We start from the raw sequence: 12248 nt of genomic DNA on the forward strand, positions 1-12248 counted from the left end.
AGCTCCTGATTCAGTGGAGTGCTGACCTTTGCCTGATAGATGGCAGTTTTTGTCCTGATGGCAATGTCAGAGAAACCCTCAAGATGCAGGATTGACATACACAGCAGAGATACTCAAATAAGTAATGATCCTAACACTCCAAGCAATGCAACAGTCAGGCGACCAATGACTTCTATTGCAAAAGGCTTTTCTACACCTGCAGGTAGATGGGCAATGCCTCACTGTAGCTGAGCACCAGGAGAAAAGAGTGTACAGGAGATGAAAAGCAACAGAAGTGATACAGGTGAATAACACACACAGGAGGTGATCATCCCAGGGCTCTTTAGAATCCCCCTCTCCTGCCAGCAACCCCCTCCATGCAGGCGTGACCCAGGCCTGCACATTGGGCATCGTAACGCCTTGCTGGGTGTACACTGCGAGCTAACTGAGATAGATCTCTTACATCTCCAGGGTAAGAAACGCCACATTCACACCATAAACACTTGTGCTAAAAAATACTTACACAACAGAGAAATTCTGAAGCCAAAAAGATAAATCTTAACAGAGTTACTGTGAGAAGTGATGGGAATTTCTGCAATAAACATGCTCCTTTGGCCTTTGTCTGCCTATCACAATAATACTTATTCAAAGCTTCTGGGAATAGGCAGTAAAATTCCTCTTATTGTTATTATTACCCTCTTCATTTCTGCAGATAAAACAATAAAACAGTAACACAAAGGAAGAGACATGCACAAAGTTACTGACACTTTTATAAAAGCGAGAAATTAAAAGCTGGTTTGCTCTCAGCAAGGTCCTCTGCACATCGCTGCTTCCCAGAATCACTGTGCAGACAGTTTCTGCTTGGGTATAGAGCAAGCTGATGAAAAGGTAAGTATGAAGGCACACTAAGGATTGCTCCCTGAGCCCACCAAATAAAACCATTTATTATGTCATTTTAGCCATGCTGTCAATTAGTTAGGAGAGCTTACAAAAAAACCCCACCAAAACAACAACAAAAAGCATCCAAAAACCAAACAAACAAACAAACCACCCTTTAAAGACTCATAGGGGCAAAACTCTTACTGCATCTTCCCCTCTCTCACCATTCACCATCCAGGTACCTGGTAAGGCACTGGCACAGGCTGCCCAGAGAGGTGGTGGATGGCCCATCCTTGGATATACTCAAGGTCAGGCTGGATGAGGCTCTGAGCACCTGATGGAGCTGTAATTGTCCCTGTTCATTGCAGGGGGGTTGGACTAGATGGCCTTTAAGGGTCCCTTCCAACTAAAACAATTCTATGGTTCTATACTTAGCATAGTCCAGGATCCCAAAATTCCCAGGTTTCTTTCATCAGTCACTACCACCAGGAACCAGCATCCTCCCAACACCCCCTTTGCCCAGCCTTCACACCACAAAGCTTTTAACCCATGCCCAGACTAGGAAGTACCATCTATGTAGTCCTTATCTAACTTGAAATCCTCTCTCCTCCCTTCCACTTTCTCCCTTGTCTTCCCACACTCACATCACACTTGTAAAACTCAACAGTGGGCCAACTGATACTTGGTGATGTTCAGGAATCATTTTAGCTGTCACCAGACAGCTCCAAACTGAGGGGGAACAGCACTGAAAAAGCTGTCTGTAAATGAAGACTGTGGGAATATCTGAGGAATAAGACAGAAAGGGAAAAACCTACAAAACTGTACATCCTGGTGTCTTAAGATAGACTGCAGGCCTTTCCTGGTGTAAATCGGCTCAAAGACAACTCACAGCCAAAAGCACACACTGGAGAGAGCCAACCCCAAGGCCCTTCAGCAGCATATATCCCCAGTCTCACAATACGGCTGCAAAAGCACGCAGGGTATTTGCTTCTACTTCTAACAATCTTTGTCATAATGCTTCTAAGTAACACAATAAAGCACACCAAAGGAGCCTTGTGGGTATGTTTAAATACTCCCTGCACCACTCATGTGAGGTAACAGACTCCCAGCCAGACGTGGATGTGGGCCAGCAGACATCTGTGAGGCAGCACCGTCCCAAGAACCAGAGGTGATCCAAAGCTCACACATCATTTGGAGAGAGTTTTGTCTCCACACCACAGGTCATGAGCAAGATTTCAGAACCAGCCTGCTCTAGGAAAACTCACAAGAATGACACTGGTGTCCAAAAAACACCTAAAGAATCCCAAAGCCAGGTCCATCTGAAAAGGACAAAGAGACTCTGTACAGGCTGCAAACGAGAGCAGAAACTAAAATGCTAGTAATCCCTCCCTCTGTGTACAGGGCAACAGCTAAACCTTGCAAAAACCTCCAGCCTCCAGGATCGCTGATGCCTTAGTAAGCTGCCCCGCATCTCCACTCTATGTCAATCACACTGAAGCCAGTCTGGATGTGGCTCTTTACAGCCTGGTATGGTGGTTGGTGACCCTGCACATAGCAGAGGGGTTGAAGCTGGGTGATCATTGTGGTCCTTTTCAACCCAGGCCATTCTATGACTCTATGATTAAACCTCTTTGCCACTGTGAAGTAGCAGCTGCTTTTTCACTGTTTGTATCCAGGCCCTGAAAACCTCCAGCTTAAGATAATAATAGTAATAATTATTGTTGTTCTTTCCCATCTTGTTGTTCTGTCCTGGCTTCTCTGCCAGAGGAATATTTCCTTCTGGGTGGCACACAGGCTTTATCTAGACCAGAGCACTACAATACTACGGACACCCACCACCAAGGGCAAAGCAAGAACAGAAAGTGACGTTTTATCCAAGGAACAAAGGAAAAGGCTGGACTTTTCCAAAAGAAACCAGCAATTAGGTGCCCTAGAAGATTCTAGCTGTGAAAAGTGGCACTTGAATTTTGGCTAAAAAAATATCATAGCAAGCCTCGGGGGGAAAAAAAAAACAAGCCCACATAAACTCTCAGCTCTGGATTTATTGACTGCCAGCATATCCATCATATGCATTGCACTGCAGTGAAAAATCCATAAAGATAGGTCATCCCAATGAAACACAAGCTGGCAACTCCACACTGCATTTGATCACACTACAGTGATGCATCCACGCAAGCTGCCACTTAATTCACCTGACCACTGCATGAGCTGCTGTTACTTAATGCCACTTGGAAGATACAAGCAGAAGAACTTCAAACACCGTATTTCTAAAAATACAAACACAACAACACTCCAGACGTGTAAATGTCAAAATTATTAACCAATTATTTAAGAACAAAGCCAACAAATGACTTCAGCCTGTGACAGAACTTAAAGGCATCCTCTTAAGACTCCTGGATGCCATGATTTGTTCAAGTAATACAGGACATAATCACTTTACTACTGAAAAGAACGCAACGTGTCTGATAGCAAAACTGACATTTACACCGTCATTATATGCACTTGTCACTAAATTTAAACTGCATTATCATGTGAAGTGCTCAGATGGTTCGAAGGCAGAAGAGTGATGTATGATCAATGTTATTGAGGAATATTAATAAGCTCCTTTATTTTAAAAGGGGAAACATTAATAGTTGTTCTGAAGAGGGCTCACTTTTAACCTTCAACAACATTCAAGTGGTTGTAATTTTTATCAGACTGCTTGGATTTTGATTTAGTTCAAGTCCTGAAGCCACAATTAAACTTGCAGCTACCTTCTCTCACTAGGCTTCCTCCAACAGCTGGAATAAGCTTTGAAGTCTGCAGAGACACAAGAGAAATGTTATTTGCAGCCCATTTGCACTGTACAAGCAGAGACAAGTCGTGTTGTGCACTTCCAAGGCCGGTGACAGACCATTTCTCACCAGCTCTACAGGAAGTCACTGAAACTATTTTCCCCTCCTCAGAATATCCACAGGCTTAAAAGGTGGAAATGCTGCAAGGCTGAATCATAAGAAGCATCCAGAATGTCCAAAACCCAACTATCATCATCAGCATAAAACCCCACCCCTGGAGACAGAAGTGGTCCAGCTCCATCTGTTGAAATCCAGCAGCCTGGAAAGCCTGATCTATACCCATATGGGTGGACACTAAACACTAAACCCAGTTAATAAATAAACAATCTCACAGATACACTTTGAAAAGAGGGAAACTCCCTCAGATACCCAGGAAGAGACAGAGGAGGACCTCGGCACACAGGCAATAGGGACATGGCTTATTCATGTTACATGGTTTAGTGGGCAACATTGGTGGTAGATGGATGGTTGGACTAGATGATCTTAGAGGTCTTTTTCAATGTTAATGATTCTGTGACTCTATAAGATATGCTACACAATTCCACTCCTCTCCAGTCAAGGGATGCTGCTGTGGTCTCCAAAGGAGCACACATTGACCAAGGCAACACTCCTTGATGTGAAAAGGAGTCATGCTCATGGACTGACAGCCAAACAATTAGTACAGGCGGCATCTGGAAGAAAGAAATAAAATCCTGTGTTCTCCCAGGCGAAGCCACTGGTGTTTTCTGTTTGTGTTAACTTGCTGTAAGTGCCTGCGGGGTCTGAACTTTGATTAACTGTGGATGGATGCACTGGCAGCGCAGTCACAGACATGTTTAGGTAGAACTATTGTAGTAACCAGGCTCATACACCAAGAATGACAGAAAAATCAACAACAGCTCAATGAGACAACAGAGAATTTTCCAACACAAACCCCTACACCACTCACACCATGGCCTGCTCTCGATGCAGGGAAAGAGGGAAACTGGGAGTTTTTAAAGACAAGGTTGGTGTTGCTACCAGCACCTATTCAACCAAACTGACACTTTATTTGACCAGTTTAGTGTGCAGTGGAGCAAAAGTCAAGCTGAAGACACTATGTCTCTCAAACCAGGCTGGCCCACGGCTCAACCAGCCCTGCCTCCAGGTCCCAGCTCAGTCCTGCAGACTGAGCACTGCACAGTATACAGTCCTTACAACTTAGACAACATGGAGAGGGAAGAATATTAATGGTTATGTTTAAGTCTTTGATCTGTACTTAAAAAAAAAAAATCACAAAGCAGCCCAGTAGAGCTCTTCCAATACCTTTTCACAGCACTGTCCTCTTTTGTATCCTGATAATCCCAAACTGTGCCCAAACCTAATAGCTCATCCACATTTCAGTACTGCTGGGGTGACTTCAGGATCTGATTTGATGCCCATTACAGTATCAGTACAACTATCTTAAAGGTTGCAGCAAGGTGGGGGTCAACCTCTTCTCCCAGGTAACAGTGATAGGATGAGAGGGAATGGCCTCAACTTGCACCAGGGGAGGTTCAGGTTGGACATGAGGAAGAATTTCTTCTCACAAAGTGTGGTGAGGCAGTGGCTGCCCAGGGAGGGGATGGAGTTACCATCCCTGGAGGTGTTCAATAAATGTGGAGATGTGGCACAGAGAGACATGGGCAGTGGGCACAATGGGGGTGGGTCGATGGTTGGACTGGATGATCTTAGTGGTCTTTTCCAACCTTATTTACTCTATGATTCTAAACATACTTACCTAAAAGAAATGAAAATTGGAAGTGCTTTAGTTAAGATCCATAAATTCTCAAAGCAAACAAGCTGAGAGACACTAACAAGCTGTACTTTATAACTGCTTAATATATCTTCTTTATGTAAGTCTCTTGCACTAAGGATAAAGATGCATATGGGACACAAGCTACTAGCTGTCACGTTTGTTTATATTTTATTCTATTTTGTCATCCTACATCAACAAAATGCCTATAAGTCTGGGGGTGAATGCATGATTGAAGACTGCAAAGCCCCCCAAAACCATCTGCACTGGAACTACAGACATCAAAGTGTTCCCACAGTAAACTATTTTGTTTGAAAAAGAAAGAAAGACAGATCCAAATACCCCTGTCCCCATCAATATCCTTATTGTACATCAGCAAATCTTCTTGTATGCCACTGAAAATAACAACCTGAAAGAATGCATTCTGTTTGATTTGGGCATTCTGTTCCTATTGAAAAGACCATTTCTACTACACAAACCCAACCTGGGCCAGCTTTCAACTAGCACTGATTAAACACAAATTCTGATATGCTGCACCACACATTTTCCAGCTCATGAAAGAAGTTATCAAACACCTCTCATTTGTCAATGTCAGTTAATACAAAACATCGACCTGGATGCAGGGTATACGAAGTGTCTCAAAATAGCTCTCCACCTGCACAGAAAAAGCTCCATGTGCACGGGCTTAGTAGGGTTGTATTAATGAATGCAGCGCTGCTGCACACATTGAATGCCCATCACTAAGCTGATAATTTGCAGATGCAGAAGTGAAAATGCCTCAACTGCAACCACCACTGCTCTCCCTGCACAGTCCTACCAAGTGGATCTTGCTGTGGTTTGACTGCAACCTGGGTCATAGGCAAGGAGACAGTCAGTGCGTGTCGAAGTTTATTTCCACTCCTACTCACCCAAAAACACCACGTACCAAATGAAACTATAAGAGACTGACACCACTGCACAAACAGGGACAGGCAGAAAGGCAACCAGAAAGCAAAATCTTCCCCAAAGCACTCCGGGATTACCAAGGAGAAGAGAGGATTTCTTCAGGCTGCAAGTTCTGCCCATTGTCATCTACGGCAAAATTCACACTGAATTCGATGTAGGCAGGATTCCACCTCACAGTGATGACTCCCTGCTCTGGAATTCCAAACCAGCACCAGCACCATGGCATCAGTGCCAGCAGCTTTCATGCTGGGAGCTATGGGAGAAGCCATGGAACCCTTCGTATAAACAATCAAAGGCTCCACCAGGCAATGGGAACCTAAAAGCACTCCCAAACAACACAAGATTCCAACCTGCAGACAGAAGTAGGACGTTTTGCACTGGTACACCTTGCTAAAAGAAGTAGGTCCTGGTGCTTCACAGGCTGGGAGAATTGGGGAGCTGTAGGCATGCAGACACTGGAATGGGTTGATTTGGTCTATCACACATGCATGATGATCACTGGTTGGGTCTTTTCTAAAGGTAGAATGACCAATATGGTTTGAGTGCAGGAAAACAGGAACGGGATGCTCAGGGAGATGGTGGAGTCGCTATCCATGAAGGTGTTAAAGAACCATGGAGATATGGCACTGAGGGATGCCGTGAGTGGATATGGTGGGGATGGGCTGGGACAAGATACACTTAATGGTCTTTTCAAACTTTAATGACTCTATGACTTCCTATGATACTAAAACAAACCTCCTCCATACCAGCTTTCTGTCCTTCAGAACGTGACTGTAAACACAAGCATTATGAGTGCAGCTGGCATTTGTCAGAAGGCATTCAAGAATTCAGCACAGAAATACATCTGTAGGGGAACAGCAGCTATAAACTGCTCGGCTTCTGAAAACCCCAACTCACTCCTAATTGCTCACTTCATTGTGTTGGACAGTATCCATCAGCCAGGATACATCAGGTCAGCAAAGAACAACTTCATGGTAACAGCACATCCTGATGCCTTCATGTCAGGCACTGCAGGAAGCAGGGAGAATAGGGGTAACACCTTATAGAGATATATGCATGATAATCACCCCGTAACATAGCATGTAGTTCACAGAGCATCCCATGTACCACCAACACACAAGTACAGGGCACAATCATTACAAGCTAACAAGATGCTGCTTTAAGAATCAAGCTAAAAAACAGCGGAAATAAAACCCAAAAGAGCAGAAGTGAGGAAGCAAAGAACGAGCATGACTGCTGCACCTCCAACCTGCACTTCCTACAACACGAGCACCACCCAAGGACCAGGCAGAGGATGTCCCTGCTCCCAGACATGCAGTGCCTGCTCCTACCTGGCTCTCAGTGGGACTCCAATGCTTTCTGAGTGCGGAGCTCACAGCTGTGAGTCCTTTCCCAGGCAGGCTGACTCCAGAGGGATCGTTCCTCCTCTCCCTGTGTTTGCCACCAAGTCCTTTCCAAGCTGCAAAAGTAACTTTTTGTTCAGCTGGAGGATGAGATCTCCGCGTCTCAGCAAGAAGGGTAGGAAAAAGCAGCCAGGACCTGGCCAGACTGTTCACCAGGCTCTGCTCTCCCAGATAACCCTCTTCACAACAGCTCCAAACCAGGAGCAACTGCCCCGCAGAAGAGCCTGCCTTAGTGGTTCGGGAACGGCGTGGAACTCTGCATCACTCACGTCGCCCTCTCTTGCTTCCTTTGCTGAGAACTCAGAGCAGATTTCCTTAAGAAAAGCATCTGCTACGCGAGCGAGAAATTAAAACGCCTCTGCGTGGGGAAAGGATGGGTTTTTCCTATCTGCCTGCTGGACAGAGATTGGTTAAGGACTCACAATCCAAACTGCACACCTCTCTCAGCCTGTCAGGGGAGACCACCAGTCAGAGCAGAGCATCCATCTCCATCAGCCACTTCCTTTAACCAACCCCGTGCTGTGGTGTCTCTGCCTGGATGCCAGCGCAGACTTCCCTTTATGTCCCATTTACTGGCGTTTATTTTAATTGCATCTAGGACTACAGACACTCGGCAACCCTTAATCCTCCCAACCACAACAGAAGGGCACAAGCAATAACACCACATACACACACAAGAAAAAGATGATAAGACGCTCACTGACACATTCCTCAGGGCAGCGCGGCTCTCTATTTTCCTCCCGCAAACAACTCATTGGGGTTCCAGAAGTGGCCGAGGAGCGGAGTTCCTTCCCCATCACAACTCAGTGCTGCGAGAGACGCGTTCAACCCATCAACCCGGCAGCAGCCCGGTCCTCCCCGGCTGCCCCCATACAACCATGCGGAGCGTTCCCGAGCTGCTCCCGGGACGGGGACGCTCCCGGCTCTGCCCCGCACAGCCCGCAACCACTGAGCACCGAATGCACGGAGAGCGGAGAGCCCTCGGGGAGGAACCGAGCGAGATAAACGCGAGCAGGGGAACATCCCTCTGCTCCCCAACCCCAGCAGCTGCAACCACAGTCCCCAGGCTCGGCCGGGAGCAACTGCAGCTGAAGAGCAGCGACAGGCACACACAAATCTATCTAAATAAATAAACCAAGCAAAAAAAAAAAAAAAAAAAGGTAAAAATTCTTAAAAAAAAACGACGAGGAAAAAGTAATAAAATGACATAAACGTACATTAATGCATCAATAACAAAAACGGAAGGATTTATAATAATAATAATAATAATAATGAACTCCAGCAAAGCGCTGGAGGGCAGCGGCCGCACCTTACGAGCAGAGCGGGCACAGCCGCCCCTCCCCACGGCCGGACCTCCCCCCACTCGGCGGCCCCACTGTCCCTACGGGGAAAGTTTGGCCGCGCTCCGCCCGCAGCTCCGCGCTACGCACCGTGCGGCTCAGCTGCCCCGCGGCGTGCGGCTGCCGGGATCCATGCGGGAGGATGCAGCCGGAGCCCCGAGTCGGAGGGTTGCGACGGGAGGAAGAAGACGAGGAGGAGGAGGAGGGGGCTGAGCCCGGCCGGGCGCGGCGTGGAACACAGCGCAGCGCTGCCTGCCGGGAGCGCAGCCCGGCCCGCGGGGAGGGACCGTGCCCACCCCTGCCCGCCCATCCATCCACCCACCCGGGGAGCCGACGGGGCTCCCCCCTTCCCCAAAGAATCGGAGCTCGGTGTTCCCCCCCCTCCCTCCCCACTTCCCGGTGCTCCCACCCTGGGTACAGATGCAACTTGCCTGCGAATCCCGGTGCTTGAGCCGTGCATGTGCTGCTGGAGGTGCACCTGTCCGAGAGGCTGCTCGCTTCGCTTTCCCAGCGAGGCAATACAGCGTCTGTCTTCTTGTATCGAAGTTCTGCCTGTTTTATTAGGACGTTGTGTTAAGCGCCTGTGTCATCACCAGCTCTTCTGGAGTCCAGACTCCGGCTTACAGGAGCCTCGATGAGGAGAGAAATGCAGACAGTGCAGCCACATCCTTTCCCTTTTCCTCTTTTTTTTCCTTTCTTTTTCTTTTTCTTTATTTTCCCCTTTTCCTTTTCCCCTTTTCCTCTTACTTTTCCTCTCCCTTTACCTTTCCCTTCCTCCCCTTTTCCTTCTCAGCTCTCCCCTCCCCTGCAATAGCACTGAATTGCTCCTAATTGCTTTGGCTCTCCAATCTGCTGCTCTCGTGTCTATGCCCCCCACTGGGCCACGGCCATCAAACCCACATACAGGTGAGCAGTCCCCTTGAGCAGTGCCTCATCTCCTCATCTCCTAGCGTGCCCCATGCTGTGATTTAGTGTGTAGGTTACAAAATAACTGAGCAAAGCCAACTAACCAGCCCTTCTCTGCTGACTGCAGCAAGCAGATGATAATCTCAAAGCAGGAGGGCATGGTCTGCACCAGAAAAGAAAGAAAAAAGGAAAAAAAAAAAAAAAGAAAGAAAGAAAAGAAAAGGAAAAAAAAAAGAGAGAGAACAAAAATGCATATATATGTGAAAACCATTCATGAAATTTACCAGCCAAAATTAAAAATTCTGATGTTCTGCAATAGAAGAGTGTGACAAATTCCTGCCTCATCCAAAACATACAGAAGAGTTAATGATTTGACATTATTGCTCTCTACTACTCCCTGACAGGAGATTGTGGCGAGGTGGGGGTCAGCCTCTTCTTCCAGGTAGCAGCAGTGGGATGAGAGGGGATGGTTTCGAGTTGCACCAGAGGGGGAGTCAAGTTGGGTATTAGGAAAAGATTTCTTCTCAGCAATAGTGGTGAGGCAGTGGCACAGGCTGCCCAGGGAGATGGTGCAGTCACTGTCCCTGGAGGTGTTGAAGAGCTGTGGAGCTGTGGCACTGAGGGATGTGGTCAGTGAACACAATGGGGATGGACTGATGGTTGGACATGGTGATTTTAGTGATCTTTTCCAACCTCAGTGATGCCATGATTCTGTGATTCTATTTTACATGTACCACACAGCTGCATTGCTCGTGGAAGTCACCTTTTTGTTGGGTTCCTCCCAGTTGCAGTTACAAACTACCTGGAAGTCATAACATCAGTGTCTCATCATGTTGGTTGCTAACTGAACACAGTGAGGGAATGTCCTGCTCCAAAAAGCTCACAATTCACACTGGTGAGAGAAATTTAGAGTGGGAGGAAAATGTATAATGCTGCAGATGGTGCTGAGAAAGAGACTGATTTGCCCAAGGTCATATAGGAAGTCTGTGGCAGAGCCAAGAGCTGAACACAACTCTCCTGAAACCCAGGCTAAAAATAATGCTCAGAGAGTCCAGAAAACATGGATTACACAGAGAGTCATCTTTGGAGCAGTATTTTGGGGGTGTTGGGTGCTATTGCATTAAAATTTTTCACTGTACTCGTAGTTGAATGGTCACATCCAAAATGCAAACCGTGATACTTGGAAAACCTCATAACAGCAATCCTATTCGTGGAACAAAAGGCACTCTCAGCTAATGGTGCCTTCCTGAGATCCTCCTCCTGTCCTGACTCCCTCCTACTGTTTTTCTTACCCAATGTAGAGATTGTTCTTGCAATACAAAACCCGCACAAGCAGAAAACAACACTAACATCACGTTGCACCCTTCGGGCACCCTTCTCTGTCACTTAGGAGCACTATTTACACAACTGTTTAGTGAATGTTACGATGTGTAATTGCTAATGGGTATTAGTAGAAGTAGTTAATGCAGTTTTCCTTATTAATCAATCCTACCAGTGTGGTAATGATGTCTGTTGTTCTGCTTAAGCTTCTTCCAGTAGGGAGCAAGCTCTGTTGATTAGCGAGACCATTTTACATGTGTTGCTCTTGATCAATCCCATTACCATATTTATAGAAGTATAATATAAGTATATATACCATTCACTCTAAAGGAGTGAGTGGTTCCCAACTCATGCTTGAGGAATATTGGGGCAGAAGGAATGGCATTGGCTCCCATGCCACCATTTTGTAGTCCCTTATCCATAAAGTTCAGGGGAGTTACACCACTGTGGAGGAGGATGGGTGGCAGGATGGCTGAGGTGCCCCAAATCAGTTAACAAGTTGAGGTCAAAACTCTAAAAATTGCTTTATTTTTTTATAAAGATAAAGAGCTTTAAATGACTGTTGGAAGCATATCACTATCATGTCTGATTAATAATGCCATCGTGCTCTTCAGAACCAGACCAGGAAGCAGCTTTTAGGTTCCCACATCCTGAGTCGCAAGAAGAATCTCTCTTCATTTCCATGCCAAGATGATCGGATTCAAAAGGATGTGAGTAAACCACAATGACAACGGAGTGTTTCACTTTTTCTTAACTCAGAATTTACGTTGAAATGGTCATAAATAATTCAGCTAATGTAAATAAAAATAAATCCAAGCAGAAAGAAAAGGTTCCCCCAAAGATTCAAGGTTCGGGAGACAGGAGGGCAGGCTTTAGACCTGATGCTAAC

At 46.3% G+C, this 12248-nt stretch overlaps 1 protein-coding gene across 2 annotated transcripts in view; it reads right to left on the reverse strand.

Moving 5' to 3' along the window:
- Positions 1-9454, reverse strand: part of FAT3 (FAT atypical cadherin 3) — a 428155-nt gene extending 418701 nt beyond the window's left edge. For both annotated transcript variants that reach the window (XM_032442223.2, XM_015852350.3), the window contains exon 1: positions 9224-9454. The gene's annotated coding sequence lies outside the window, so the exon portion shown is untranslated. The remainder of the gene's footprint in view (positions 1-9223) is intronic.
- Between the last annotated feature and the right edge of the window lie 2794 nt (positions 9455-12248).

The sequence above is a fragment of the Coturnix japonica genome, chromosome 1 (assembly GCF_054131305.1).
Source record: "Coturnix japonica strain WE chromosome 1, WE-NBRP24, whole genome shotgun sequence".
NCBI classification, from domain to species: domain Eukaryota; kingdom Metazoa; phylum Chordata; class Aves; order Galliformes; family Phasianidae; genus Coturnix; species Coturnix japonica.